At 51.4% G+C, this 14439-nt stretch overlaps 2 non-coding genes across 2 annotated transcripts; both read right to left on the reverse strand.

The window, feature by feature from the left end:
- Positions 1-293: 293 nt before the first annotated feature.
- On the reverse strand, positions 294-367 carry TRNAN-GUU (transfer RNA asparagine (anticodon GUU)). Its single transcript has one exon. It is a non-coding gene; the product is annotated as a tRNA-Asn (tRNA).
- A 4345-nt stretch (positions 368-4712) lies between these two features.
- TRNAN-GUU (transfer RNA asparagine (anticodon GUU)) lies at positions 4713-4786 on the reverse strand. The gene has a single exon. It is a non-coding gene; the product is annotated as a tRNA-Asn (tRNA).
- Between the last annotated feature and the right edge of the window lie 9653 nt (positions 4787-14439).

The raw sequence follows: 14439 nt of genomic DNA on the forward strand, positions 1-14439 counted from the left end.
TTGCAAACAGGTTAGGGAGAGATTGTGTGTGTGTCTGTCTCTTGCAGCATGGGGGCGGGAAGGGAAGGGAAGGAAATGTGCCCAGCTGAAGGTTTTGCACTAGGCCTTGAGGATTAAGCCCGAGCCCCCGGCACGGCTGCTGGGAGATGGGTTTCTGACTCGCATCCAGCGCACTCTGTGGGCCACCAGCTGAACCCCCTGAGGCCAAGAGAGTCGGGTTTGAGGTGGCAAAAAGGGGCCTTTGAGGCTCCCGGCACATCTTGAGGAGCAAGGAAACAGCACAAGGTTACTAGCGTCCCTGGGTGGGCTCGAACCACCATCCTTTCGGTTAACAGCCGAACGCGCTGACCCATTGCGCCACAGAGACACCTAGAGACCTGTCTGCTGTCACCCAGGCTGTGCAGCCGGCAGATCTGCTGCCCACACTAGAGCTTGCAAGGCGCTAGTCCGGACAGGACTGGATTCACCGTGGCTCCAATGGCTCCACCGTGCCAGGCCCAAGCTCAGACGGGCCCATAACACTCGCTTCCTCCCCTCTCGCAGCGCTGCCGAAGTGGAGCCTCGGAGCAGCAGGGATCCAGCCTGGGAGCTGAGAGCCCACGGGGCCCTGGGAGCTGTAGTTCCTTGGTCAGCTCCCTGCCTAGAGAGCCAGCCCTGGAGCACGGAAGGAACTACATTTCCCAGCATTCCCTTGGCCACTATCCACAGGAAAGGGAGCGGGAGGGAGTGGGGAACCTGAGACCCCATGCGCTGCAGCTTGCTGTGAATGGGGAGCTGGCTGCTCGAAGAGGTGGCGCTGTGAATGGGGAACAAGTGTGCCCAAGGAGTAGAAGGCTTTGGTCCGGATATCACCCTCAAAGACTTCCCCAGGCTGGACGAGGGATGCTGGTGTGACCTCGCCTGGCAGCCCCCAAAAGGAGGAACTGGGTGGACTGAATGGACAGTGCCCCTCTCTGTCTGAAGCCTAGCAAGGGGGGGGTCTGTGGATCCCACAAGAAGTGAAAATGAAAAGTAAGGGAGGGGAGGCTCTACTCGAGGACCTGGGCAGCTGTAGATACAGTGCCAGGCCCGTAGGAGGATTTCCATTCTGAGACAGGGAAGCAGAAATTGGCTTTTCCTTTCTTGATTTATCCAATATTCAGAAAGGGAATCGAGCACCTGCCTTCCACATTTGAACACTCTCAAAACTCAGGAGTGCTCAAGCGCAAATTGGGCTGCTTGTTACTTCATTTCTCCCCAATCAAATATGCTGATCCACTGAAACGTGCTGTGGAAAAAGTAGAATAAAATTGAGCAACAAATGCTGGCATCTTCCCAGTGCTAACTCGGACTGGAATTGCTATTTTCAACAGCCATTGTCATTTCTTTTGGTGTTGATTGTTGAAAGGGAAGACAGTAATATTGCACTGGCAAATTCCCCACAGAAACAAAGAGTGGAACAAAAGAATAACAAAAGCACCTCACCTTTTCCTCATTTATGTAGGACAGTCTTACCATATGGATCCAGATATCCTCCAATCACACAAGCTGAAAATTGTTCCACTTTACTGCAGTTCTGTAACCGTGCAGGGACCAGTCCTGTCTGTGTTCTGTGCACATCGAAAATTCCTCCTGAATTCAGAAGGGCCTTGCTTTTGTGACCACACTACCAGATATTTTCAGCCCTGGTAAGCGAAGCAGGTTTACATTTCGTAATTGGGCAGGAGGCCTCTCAGAAAAAGTTAGGTGTTGTAGGAGGTGTTGCTTATTCACTGGGGAATGTGAGACCTTCCTGTTACCATAGTAAACCAGTGCAGCACAGAATGCGCTTTGCTCCCAGAGTTGAGAATGGGGTCCTTTGATTCTGTACGCAGCCCATTAAAGATAATGAAAAGACTCCCACTCACTTCAACAGGCTTTGGACAGAACTGGTTATACACAGGGTAACTCCACTGTCTTCCCAGGGTCCTGGGCCCACTGCAGAGGGGGGCCATGTGAGCTTGTTGCAGAGCTGCTGCTCAGGGATGGGAACTTCCTGGTACCCCAGCCTCCAAAATCATCCAGGCTGCACTTTCTGCATGACTACATGCTAGCTGAGGGGTGCGTGGGAATTGGTAGCCTCTGCTGCAGGTGATGGGCATCTCAGCTACTTAAAACCATGGCCTAGAGGAGGGAAGTGCTTAACTGCAGAGTCTGCAGCTGCCTAGGGCCAGTGCTGAGGATTTAGAGGCCCTAGTGCTGCCGATTCAAGGTTCAAGCATGCTCAGCCTTGGAATTGCCACCCCTCCCTTGACTAGTAGCTGCAGCTATCTAACGCTGGCCTCTGACAATTGGCCCCATGGCTACAGTCAGAGAAGCTGCAGGTGGCTCTGTGACTACTGGGGACCATAAAGCTAGAGCAGATAAAGAAACTGGAATTAACCTCAAGGAACAGAGGTCACCCATAGGAAAGGAATGTCAAGGGGAGCAGGGAAAGAGGAAGCGGGTCAGGCTGGCAGTGGGAGAATAGTCCCAGCTGGCTGGGGAGCATGTCCAAAGTAGAAAGGAAACAAGCATAGGGAGAGGTGGTGGTGACCAGGCAGTAGACTAGCATGCAGATGGGAGCAGAGGGAGAAAGGCTGGTGTCTTCAGATTCCCAAGGGCTAAGTCCTCACTTTGGGGAAATGGTGTTTGCAAGGGGCTTGCTCCAATGGGAGGATGGGCGCTGGGGAGGGGATTTGTCAGAACTGACCAGGCATCTGCTGGCTTTGGAACTTTGAGCTGAGAGTGGGACCACACACAGTGAACTGTGACATGGGGTGGCACTGGAGACATGGCTATAGAACGTCTGAATGAGGAAGGAGACAAATCTGTGGGGAGCTTCCCTCAGCACTATGAAAGTTCTGCTCACTGTGGACACTGGTAAACCCACATGGTAGAGCTCAATGAGAAGAACTGGGGGCTGAGGGAGCTGTGTATGGCAATGCACATAGTCATGTAGAGGTGTGTGATCCAAATGAAAAATGTCTCTGAGATTCAGTACCGGGTACATTAGGGCACCAATGGCCCTGCCACACCAGGCCCATGCTCGGAGCCAACAATGACGACATGGGGCCCTGTGACGAAGTGGGACTGTTCTTAATGTTTCCTCCGAATATTGTGGGGGTGCCTCAGTTTCCCCTATGCAGTTCTTAAGTATCTAGGTGGTGGGGTAAGGGTGTATGATCACTGCAGAGCCCTAGAGGGCAGGTGTGTGCAGGGGTCTGGACACAGAGAATGGCCAACACCCTGTTTCCTGGCAACTGATGGCCTGGGCCCTTCCCCCCTGCAAGGTGAGAGCTAAAGGGTTGGAGAACAAAGGAATCAGGTGACCTCCTGGCCCGGGAAAGGAACAAAGCCCACAGGAGGAGGGGCTGGAGGGAGTTTCAGTTTGGGGCTGGCTGGGACATGGAGTGAAGGGCAGACGTGGTGGTCTGGCTCACTGCCCCCCAAAATGGACCCAGCTGAGGGGTCCTGTTCTCTGCACCTGCAAGCTCTGTTTTAGACCATGTTCCTGTCATCTAATAAACCTTCTGTGTTACTGGCTGGCTGAGAGTCACGTCTGACTGCGGAGTTGGGGGGCAGGACCCTCTGGCTTCCCCAGGAGCCCCGCCTGAGCGGTCTCGCTGTGGGAAGCACACGGAGGGGCAGAGGATGCTGAATGCTCCGAGGTCAGACCCAGGAAGGTGGAAGCTGGGTGAGCTGTGTGTCCTGCAGACAGGCTGCTCCCAGAGAGGAGACTGCCCCAGAGTCCTGCCTGGCTTCATGGGGAGCAGTTCCAGAGCATCGCCCAGGGACTCCGTGACAGGCCCACAAATACGTTTGGCTCTGGAGCCCACAAAAGGTTAATCTGCCCCTAAATCCAGATGCTGGGGGCTGTGGGTGCAGACCCAGCAGAGTGGTGCAGCGGCAGCCTGCTGGGCCCGTAACCCAGAGGTCGATGGATCAAAACCATCCTCTGCTAGGGTTGCGCTTGTTTCTTTTTGCTCTGGGCCTTCATGCGAGGCAGATCGCCAAGATCCTTGGCCATGAGGCAAGAGGCGGCTGAAGCGGGGGCCTGACAGGGAGCTCCCTGGCACCTCTGGCTGCCTGGGCTGAAGGCAAGAGGCCTGCATGTGGTGAGGGCTCCTGTCCCAGCTGGAGGCAGCCGTGCTTCCTCGTCCCCTTCTCCCACCCGCACCGCAGGCAGCTGTTACGGGAGAACACGAGGGAAGCTCTCGGGACACTACACAGGTCTGTGTGGCTGTCGGGCGAAAGAGCCAAGGCTGCCGACTCAACCTGCCATTGAGTCGTGGGGCTCTGCGCTCTGTCAGCCGGGGCGGGCCAGGCCGCGGCCATGACTCAGGCTGGGGCAGCATGGCCGCGCTTCCCTGATGAGGCATGAGGCAGGCCAACAGGTTCGTGCAGCCTAAAGTGAAGTGGAAGGGGGGCGTCTTCAGCCGGCGCGTCTCGTCCGTTTCTCCCTTGCTGCTTGGTCGGGTGCAGGAAGGGAGTGAAACATTCCTGGCTCAAGCTTTTGTACTCGGCCTTGAGGATTAAGCCCAAGCCTCTGGCATGGCTGCTGGGAGATGGGATTCTGGGTTGCATCCAGCGCACTCTGAGGGCCACCAGCTGAAACCACTGAGGCCAAGAGGGACAGTTTTCAAGTGGCAAAAGGTGAACTTTGAGGCTCCCAGCAGGTCCTGAAGAGCAAGGAAGTAGCACAGGGTTACCACCGTCCCTGGGTGGGCTCAAACCACCATCCTTTCGGTTAACAGCCGAACGCGGTGACCCACTGCGCCACAGAGACACAGAGATACAAATGTGCTGTTACCAAGGCTGTTGCCTAGCAGCGTGCGCGTGTGGTGCAGAGTGTTGGGGTGCGGGAGGCGGGGAGGGGTGCAGGCTCTGGGAGGGAGTTTCGTGCAGGAGGGGGCTCCGGGCTGAGACCGCGTGTTGGGGTGCGGGAGGTGTTACAGGGTCTGGGAGGGAGCTGTGGGCTGGGGGTTGGGGTGCAGGCTCCAGCTGGGAGGTGCTTACCACAGGTGGCTCCCAGTCAGCAGCTGGCTGCTGGCATGTCTGTGTGTGCGGCCCCTGGGAGGGAGGGGGGCAGCAGGTCTCCGTGCACTGCCCGCACCTGCAAGCGCCGCCCCTACAGCTGCCATTGGCCAGTTCCAAGCCAATAGGAGCTGCAGGGACAGTTCTGGAGGTGGGGGCAGCGCGTGGAGCTGCCTCACCCCCCGCTCCTTTTCCCCACAGGCCGCAGAGATGTGCCAGCAGCCAGCCAGGTCTGGGAGGGGCCCGGGGCCAGGGCAGGCAGGCAGCCCCTGAGCCCCGCTGCGCTGCTGGACTTTTAGTGGCTCAGAGATCGGGATTGACTGGCCGAGGCTGCAGGATCAACGGGTGGTGACCACTGTTATAAGGAGTAAACTGAAATGGCCACGTGATGGTGCCAGAGGCTAAGAAATGAAAAGCCCCAAGATCCCTCACTCCTCATTGACTCTGAACAGGGGTTTAATTCAAATCCCTTTAGTTCTGTGGCTGGTAAAATATAAGGACCAACTGAATTCAAGAGTTGTGACACTGGGGTTGTGGATGCTGTAACCGTATCTCAGACTGAATAATGATTTTAGATCTGATTCCAGGCAGCTTCCCAAAAGCAAACCCAATTGGTTCTTCCCTACAATTGGTGATCCTGGGCAGCGGGGGATCCCCTTCATCTGCTGGGGAACCTCTCTGGGTCCCACTGTCAAATCTCCTCTATTTTCCAGCACTTCCGGTGCTTCTGACTCCTTGGGGAGGTTTTCCTTGCAAGGTCTGTGTGTGAATCTTTGTGTGTAGGAAGCAAAGAGTGTGGGGCTGTCACTGAACTGAAGGAGGGAAATGGTTAATTGAGAGAGATGGGGGAAGAATATAATACTCCCAGAAACAGAGGTTCTGGAATGGGGGGAGGGAGTGGGGCCTGGCACCCAACTTTTAAAGGTGGGGGGACTATGCCATCCAACTGTTTACTGGCCATAAGGGCAAAGAACTGCAGGAGAGGGTGGAGAGGAGCAAGCGGGGGGCGGGGTCTCGGGGAGATGGGGGGTTGGGATCTTGAGGGGAGGGTGGGGGCTCAGGGGAAGGGTGGGGCCACAGTTTGTGTGCCTGTGACCCCCACACCTTCAGGGGCTTCCGCAGCTCTTGCCCACAAGGATGACAGAAGATAGGCAGGCTATTGTTTTAACTATTCGACCACTTTGTGAGGTGGGCTTGTTGTGACGTAACTGTTTCTAAGGTTTCTGCTGTCTGTAACCTTTTCCCTGTTCATTGGCTGACTGAGGATGGTGGGGGGGATGGTTTGGCTTTTGAAAAAACCTGTCTCTGTGGTATTATGAAGAAGTGACAGGAAGACACCCCCCCTCCGCCCACATCATTCTTGCTGCGGAGAGCAGGGTTTTCTGCTCAAATTCTGTATTTCACCAATGTCCAGGTAAAGCATCTTGTGAGACATTTTCCTGCACAATACTGCTGCTATTCCAGTTATTGACTCCTGTCAAGGTTCCTTCCCCACTCTGAACTCTAGGGTACAGATGTGGGGACCTGCATGAAAACCTCCTGAGCTTACTTTTACCAGCTTAGGTTAAAACTTCCCCAAGCTACAATTATTTTACCCTTTTCCCTTTGATTTCCACAGCCTCCACCAAACTTTATCTGGGTTCCTGAGAAAATGTAGTTTGGACACGTCTTTCCCCCCAAAATCCTCCCAACCCTTGCACCCCACTTCCTGGGGAAGGTTTGGTAAAACTCCTCACCAATTTGCATAGGTGACCACAGACCCAAACCCTCGGATCTTAACAACAATGAAAAAGCATTCAGTTTTCTTACAAGAAGACTTTTAATAGAAGTAAAAAAGGAATCACCTCTGTAAAATCAGGATGGTAGATACCTTACAGGGTAATTAGATTCAAAACATAGAGAATCCCTTGAGGCAAAACCTTAAGTTACAAAAAAGACACACAGACAGGAATAGTCATTCTATTCAGCACAGCTATTTTCTCAGCCATTTAAAGAAATCATAATCTAACACATACCTAGCTAGATTCTAGATTACTAAATTCGAAGACTCCATTCCTGTTCTGTCCCCTGCAAAAGCATCACACAGACAGACACAGACCCCTTGTTTTTCTCCCTCCTCCCAGCTTTTGAAAGTCGCTTGTCTCCTCATTGGTCATTTTGGTCAGGTGCCAGCGAGGTTACCTTTAGCTTCTTAACCCTTTACAGGTGAGAGGATTTTTCCTCTGTCCAGGAGGAATTTTAAAGGGGTTTACCCTTCCCCTTATATTTATGACACGCCCCACAAATCTCAGCTAGGGTGAAACGCTGGCTGGGATTTCTTCCTGGAGATCTAGGAAAAACAGAGTTAATAAGACACATGCACCTCTAAATATACTACCAAGTACATAAAGACTAACAATATTTTCCACATCTCAAGGATGATTTTAACCAGTTGATTCTGGTAAACTTTCATGGGAGAGTGCATTAGCCACTTTGTTAGAAGCTCCTGAGATGTGTTGGATGTCAAAATCAAAATCTTGGAGAGCTAAACTCCACCGAATAAGTTTTTTGTTATTTCCCGTGGCGGTATGAAGCCACTGTAGTGCAGCATGGTTGGTTTGCAGGTGGAAACGCCATCCCCAAACATATGAGTGTAGCTTTTCCAAAGCGTAGACAATGGCGTAACATTCTTTTTCACTGACTGACCAGTTGCTTTCCCTCTCAGACAGTTATTTGCTGAGAAACACTACAGGGTGGAATTCTTGATCAGGTCCTTTCTGCATTAAAACTGCTCCCACACCACGCTTGGACGCATCTGACGTTACTAGGAACGGTTTGTCAAAGTCTGGGGCCCTTAGTACAGGGTCAGACATGAGTGTCGCTTTAAGCTGGTTAAAGGCCTTCTGACACTCTTCGGTCCACTGAAGGGCATTTGGCTGTTTCTTTTTGGTTAGGTCTGTCAGTGGGGCGGCGATTTGGCTGTATTGCGGTACAGATCATCTGTAATAACTGGCCAAGCCTAAGAAGGATTGAACCTGTTTCTTTGACTTTGGGACAGGCCACTTTTGGATAGCATCCACTTTGGCCTGTAGGGGGCTGATAGTTCCTTGACCCACCTGGTGTCCAAGGTAAGTCACTCTGTTTAGGCCTATTTGACACTTCTTAGCCTTAACAGTTAGTCCTGCCTCCCTTATGCGCTCAAGGACTTTTTGTAGATGTTCCAGGTGTTCTGCCCAGGAGTCCAAAAATATGGCCACATCGTCAAGGTAGGCGACTGCATATTCTCCTAATCCCGCTAGGAGACCATCTACAAGTCTGTGGAAGGTGGCGGGTGGATTTCGCAGCCCGAAAGGGAGGATATTAAATTCATACAGCCCGAGATGTGTGGTGAAGGCTGACCTTTCCTTGGCGGATTCATCTAGCAGTACCTGCCAGTACCCCTTGGTTAAGTCCAAGGTAGAGATGAACTGGGCCCCTCCCAGTTTCTCTAATAGTTCATCTGTGCGTGGCATTGGATAGTTCTCTGGACGAGTTACAGCATTTAGCTTACGGTAGTCCACGCAAAAACGTATCTCCACATCTGGTTTGGGAACTAGAACCACTGGAGATGCCCATGCACTTCCAGAGGGGTGGAGTACACCCATCTGTAACATATCCTGGATCTCCCGGTCTATAGCAGTTTTAGCTTGAGGAGACACCCGGTAAGGTTGGACTTTAATTGGGTGAGCATTACCTGTGTCAATGGAGTGGTATGCCCATTCAGTCAGTCCTGGGGTGGCTGAGAACGTCGGCGCGTAGCTAGTGCACAGCTCCTGGATCTGCTGTCGCTGCATACGTCCAAGGGTCATGGAGAGGTTCACCTCTTCTACACCACCAGCACTTTTCCCTTCCTAGTAGACACCTTCAGGCCACTCAGCGTCCTCTCCTCCCTGGTCTGTAAACTGACAAACCTTTAAGTCTCTGGAATAAAAGGGCTTTAGAGAATTAATATGCTACACCTTAGGCTTTCGGTTGGAGGTGGGAATGCTAGAAGATAATTAACGGCTCCTAGGCGCTCCTGGACCGTGAATGGCCCTTCCCACGATGCTTCCATTTTATGGGCCTGGAGTGCCTTTAAGACAATGACCTGGTCCCTTACTTTGAAGGAACGCTCTCTGGCATGTTTATCATACCAGGCTTTTTGCTCTTCCTGAGCATCCTGTAAGTTTTCTTTAGCAAGGGCTAAAGAGGTTCAGAGGGTGTTTTGTAGGTTGGTTACAAAGTCCAGAATGTTAGTTCCTGGAGAAGGTGAAAATCCCTCCCATTGCTGCTTCACCAACTGTAATGGCCCCTTAACCTCACGGCCATATACAAGTTCAAATGGTGAAAACCCTAAACTGGGATGTGGTACAGCTCTGTAGGCAAAGAGCAACTGCTGCAACACTAGGTCCCAATCATTGGAGTGCTCATTTACGAATTTACGTATCATGGCCGCCAAAGCTCCATTAAACTTCTCCACCATGCCATTTGTTTGATGGTGGTAAGGAGTGGCAACCAAGTGGCAAAATCCATGAAAGTCACTATGTACTGCTTTCCTCTGGGTGTCTTTTTCGGAAAAGGACCCAGAATATCCACAGCTACTCGCTGAAATGGAACTTCAATGATGGGGAGTGGCTGGAGAGGGTCTTTGACCTGGTCTTGGGGTTTTCCCACTCTTTGGCATACCTCAAAAGACCGGACATAAGTAGAAACATCATTGCCCATTCCTCTTAGGGGAATGATCCCCCCAAACGGTCTTTGGTCCTGTTCCCCCCAGCATGGCCACTAGGATGATCGTGGGCTAAGCTCAAGAGCTCAAACCGGTATTTAGTTGGAACTACCAACTGTCTCTGAGGATGCCAGTCTTCCTGGTGTCCACCAGAAAGAGTTTCCTTGTATAAAAGTCCTCTTTCTACAACAAACCTGGATCGATTAGAAGAGCTGAGAGGCGGTGGGTTGCTCCGTGCCGCCATCCAAGCTCTCTGGAGGCTTCCATCTGCTTCCTGTTTGGTCTGGAACTGTTCCCTTGATGCTGGAGACATCAGTTCCTCATTGGATTGTGGACCTATGCTTGGTCCCTCTGGAAGCGATGTAGGGGATGTGGCCGTTTCCGTTGACTGTAAACCGCTCTCCACTGGGACACTCTGTTGGGGTTCAGGCTCCGGCTGAGCCTCTTGTGTAGGGTTATGGGCTGCTGCCGGTTCAGGTTCGGTGGGGCCCTCTGGTGTTGAGGTTGAAAGTACTGGATTCAGTGCTGGCAATGGGTCTGGTGCTGGTTGTTCCACTGGTTCCGGTTCTGGGACTGGTTTCAGAGTAACAGCCGTGTTAGTCTGTATTCGCAAAAAGAAAAGGAGTACTTGTGGCACCTTAGAGACTAACCAATTTGAGCATAAGCTTTCATGAGCTACAGCTCACTTCATCAGATGCATACTGTGGAAAGTGTAGAAGATCTTTTTATACACACAAAGCATGAAACAATACCTCCCCCCACCCCACTCTCCTGCTGGTAACAGCTTATCTAAAGTGATCACTCTCCTTAGAATGTGTATGATAATCAAGTTGGGCCATTTCCATTTCTGGGACTGGTTCCGTCTGGGTCTCTGGGATTGAATCCACTACTGCTGTTGCAGACATTGGCCTGGGGTCCTGGTCCATCACCTCTGACCGGGTCCTGATAGAAGTTTCCAGAACAGAGCTAGGCATGACGGCTTGTTTAGCCTGGCTGCGGGTGACCATTCCCACCTTCTTGGCCCACTTCACATGATTGGCCAAGTCTTCCCCCAACAGCATGGGGATGGAATAATCATCATAGACTGCAAAAGTCCATGTTCCTGACCAGCCCTGGTATTGGACAGGCAACTTGGCTGTAGGCAAATTGAAAGAGTTGGACTTGAAGGGTTGAATCGTCACTTGGATCTTGGGGTTGATTAAATTGGGGTCCACTAAGGAAGCATGGATAGCTGACACTTGTGCTCCGGTGTCCCTCCACGCGGTGACCCTCTTCCCGCCCACACTCACAGTTTCCCTCCACTCCAAGGGTATCTGGGAGGTATCTGGGCCTGCGGATCTTTGGTGTGATTCCGGTGCAATGAACTGTAATCTGTTGGGGTTCTTGGGGCAGTTGGCCTTTACATGCCCCAGCTCGTTACATTTAAAACATCGTCCAGCTGACGGGTCACTGGGGAGAGGCGGGTTGCTGGAGAACGGGGTGGTGGGACGATAAGGTGTCTGGAGGGTTCTTTGGGAGGTAGGTGGGGCCTTGGGCGGCCCCCGGTAATAGGGTGTGGTCTGGGGTTGTCCCTTCTGGTCTCCACTCCAACTGCAACCAGTTTTCTTCTATTCTGCCACCTCCACCCATCTGGCTCCAATCTCTCCTGCCTCGATTACAGTTTTGGGCTTCCCATCTAGGATGTATCTTTCTATTTCCTCAGGAACACCCTCTAAGAATTGTTCCATTTGCATTAGGAAGGGCAAATTTACTGGAGATTCAACACTTGCTCCTGATATCCAGGCATCCCAATGTTTCACAAGGTGGTAGGCATGTCGGGTAAATGACACGTCTGGTTTCCACCTTTGGGCTCTGAACCTCCAACAAGAATGCTTGGGTGTTATCCCCATTCTGACTCTCGCCTTGGATTTAAACAGTTCATACTTGTTCATGTATTCTTTAGGCATTTCAGCCGCCACCTCAGCTAAGGGTCCACTGAGCTGCGGCCTCAGCTCTACCATGTATTGGTCGGTAGAGATGCTGTACCCAAAGCAGGCCCTTTTGAAGTTTTCTAAGAAGGCCTCCGTATCATTGCCTGCGTTGTAGGTGGGGAACTTTCTGGGATGGGAAGTGGTACCTGGAGAAGGATTGCTAGGGTTTGTTGGTATATTCTGCTGAGCCTTTACCTTCTCCATCTCCAGTTCATGCTTCCTCTCTTTTTCCTTCTCCTCTTCCACATGCTTCCTCTCTTTTTCCTTCTCCTCCTCCACATGCTTCCTTGCCTCCATTTCTCTCCTGTGGGCAGCCTCCTGTACCTCCTTCTCCAGCCGCATGAGTTCTATCTGTCTTTCATGTTCCTTTTGTTTTTCCTCAGCCTGAAATCTGGCTAATTCCAGCTTTTGTTGAGCTGTGGAGTCTGTCATCCTAACCTCTCTCTTTTTAACTAACTTTACACCCGAGGTTTAGAAATAAACAAAGAAAACTTGGCTGTAAAATTTTGCTGTGCTGGAATAGGATACCTATTCTCTGATAGCGATTCTCAGCCTACAGAAAAAGACAATTCCCTTTGTCTCTGCTCTGGCCCCGAAATCAAAGCAAAAAACCTCCAACTACTTGGAAACCTGCTTACCAGGAGCCCAAAGGAAAAAAAATTCCTTTTCAAACCTGTGCTCCTTGTAAAAAAAAAAAATCAAATTCCTAAAAAAAAACAAACCCTGCCACTTTTGTCTCCAGGCAAATGGGTAGAAGACCCCCCTATTTACTTTTAGGGGAAAAAAAAACCTCTGGTTTGTGAAGACTGTGAATTTCTCTGCAGGAGATTAAGTACTCTGCCTCCAGGCAAAGAAAACCTGCAATTCACAAAGATAATCCCGTTTTGTCTCTGCTCTGGCACCAAAGCAGAGAAAAAACTAGCTGCTTTCAGTTGGACCTCCTTTCCAGCAGCCCCAAAGGAAAAAAAATTTTCCTTTTTAAAATCTGTTTTTCTGGTTCAAAAAAATCTCAAATTGATCTCAAAAGGATTTCAGGTTAATCGCACCACTCTGCCACCATGTCAAGGTTCCTCCCCTACTCTGAACTCTAGGGTACAGATGTGGGGACCTGAATGAAAACCCCCTGAGCTTACTTTTACCAGCTTAGGTTAAAACTTCCCCAAGGTACAAATTAATTTTACCCTTTGCCCTTCGAATTTCCACTGCCACCACCAAACTTTAACTGGGTTTACTGGGAAACGAAGTTTGGACACGTCTTTCCCCCCAAAATCCTCCCAAACCTTGCACCCCACTTTCTGGGGAAGGTTTGGTAAAAATCCTTACCAATTTGCCTAGGTGACCACAGACCCAAACCCTTGGATCTTAGAACAATGAAAAAGCATTCAGTTTTCTTACAAGAAGACTTTTAATAGAAGTAAAGGAATCACCTCTGTAAAATCAGGATGGTAGATACCTTACAGGGTAATTAGATGCAAAACATAGAGAATCCCTCGAGGCAAAACCTTAAGTTGCAAAAAAGACACACAGACAGGAATAGTCATTCTATTCAGCACAGCTATTTTCTCAGCCATTTAAAGAAATCATAATCTAACACATACCTAGCTCGATTAATTACTAAAAGTTCTAAGACTCCATTCCTGTTCCATCCCCGGCAAAAGCAGCATACAGACAGACACAGACCCTTTGTTCCTCTCCCTCCTCCCAGCTTTTGAAAGTCTCTTGTCTCCTCATTGGTCATTTTGGTCAGGTGCCAGCGAGGTTACCTTTAGCTTCTTAACCCTTTACAGGTGAGAGGATTTTTCCTCTGGCCAGGAGGGATTTTTAAGGGGTTTACCCTTCTCTTTATATTTATGACAAGGCTGATGGCTGCAGTCCCTCAATCACTGCCGAACACGCTGTGGTCGCTGAAAGAGAGGCTGCTGCTGCTGTGTCGGATTTCCTCTTCGCTGGCGAGGGGCCCTCTGGTCTCAGGTCAGACCCAAGGACACTGTGGGACTCACCAACAGGTCCGGTGCTCACTGCTGGGTCAGTTCTCCCCCCATAGGGGTGTTTCCTTGCCTGGGTGAATGAGCCCCCAGACTGCTGCTCCCCATCCCCTGGGGTCCCACCACTACCCCGACCCAAAGACAGCTCAGTCCCCACAAGTGCTCCCAAGGCGGGGTGAGAGACTCCTGGTGCTCCACTCCCCAGCTCCACCAATTCCGCACTTTCCTTCCCCTGGTCTCCTGACAATTCAGGCCCCAACACTGGCCTGGACCCAAACCTCCCAGGGACTGGCACACACAAAAATCTTCTTCCTGGGGGAGGCACAGGCCTACCCCAGGCACTGCAGACACATGTTCTTCCTCCCACTCCACTCCTCTTGCAGACATTTCACGCTTCTCCAAGTCCCAGCCAGCAGCCCCGCCACCTGCACCCCTCTCCAACTGGGGGGGCTGAGCCCCACCCTCCTCCCCACTCCTAAGAAGGGAAGCCGAGTGCTGGGTGAGCACCTAACGCTGACGGGGCAATTCTTTCAGACTCTCCACGGAGCCCACATCACTCTGCTGTAGGAGGGAGCCCTCAATACGAAGCAAAAGCTCCAAACATTCCCCACACCCTGTCTCAGACAGGCCAGCCAGATCAGCACAGCCATGTGAAGGCAGAAAAAGAGACAAGGAGACAGAGCTTCCACCTCCACCATGTGAGATGCAGCCATCTGGGAGGAAC

Source organism: Natator depressus, chromosome 16 (genome assembly GCF_965152275.1).
Source record: "Natator depressus isolate rNatDep1 chromosome 16, rNatDep2.hap1, whole genome shotgun sequence".
In the NCBI taxonomy this organism is placed as follows: Eukaryota; Metazoa; Chordata; order Testudines; family Cheloniidae; genus Natator; species Natator depressus.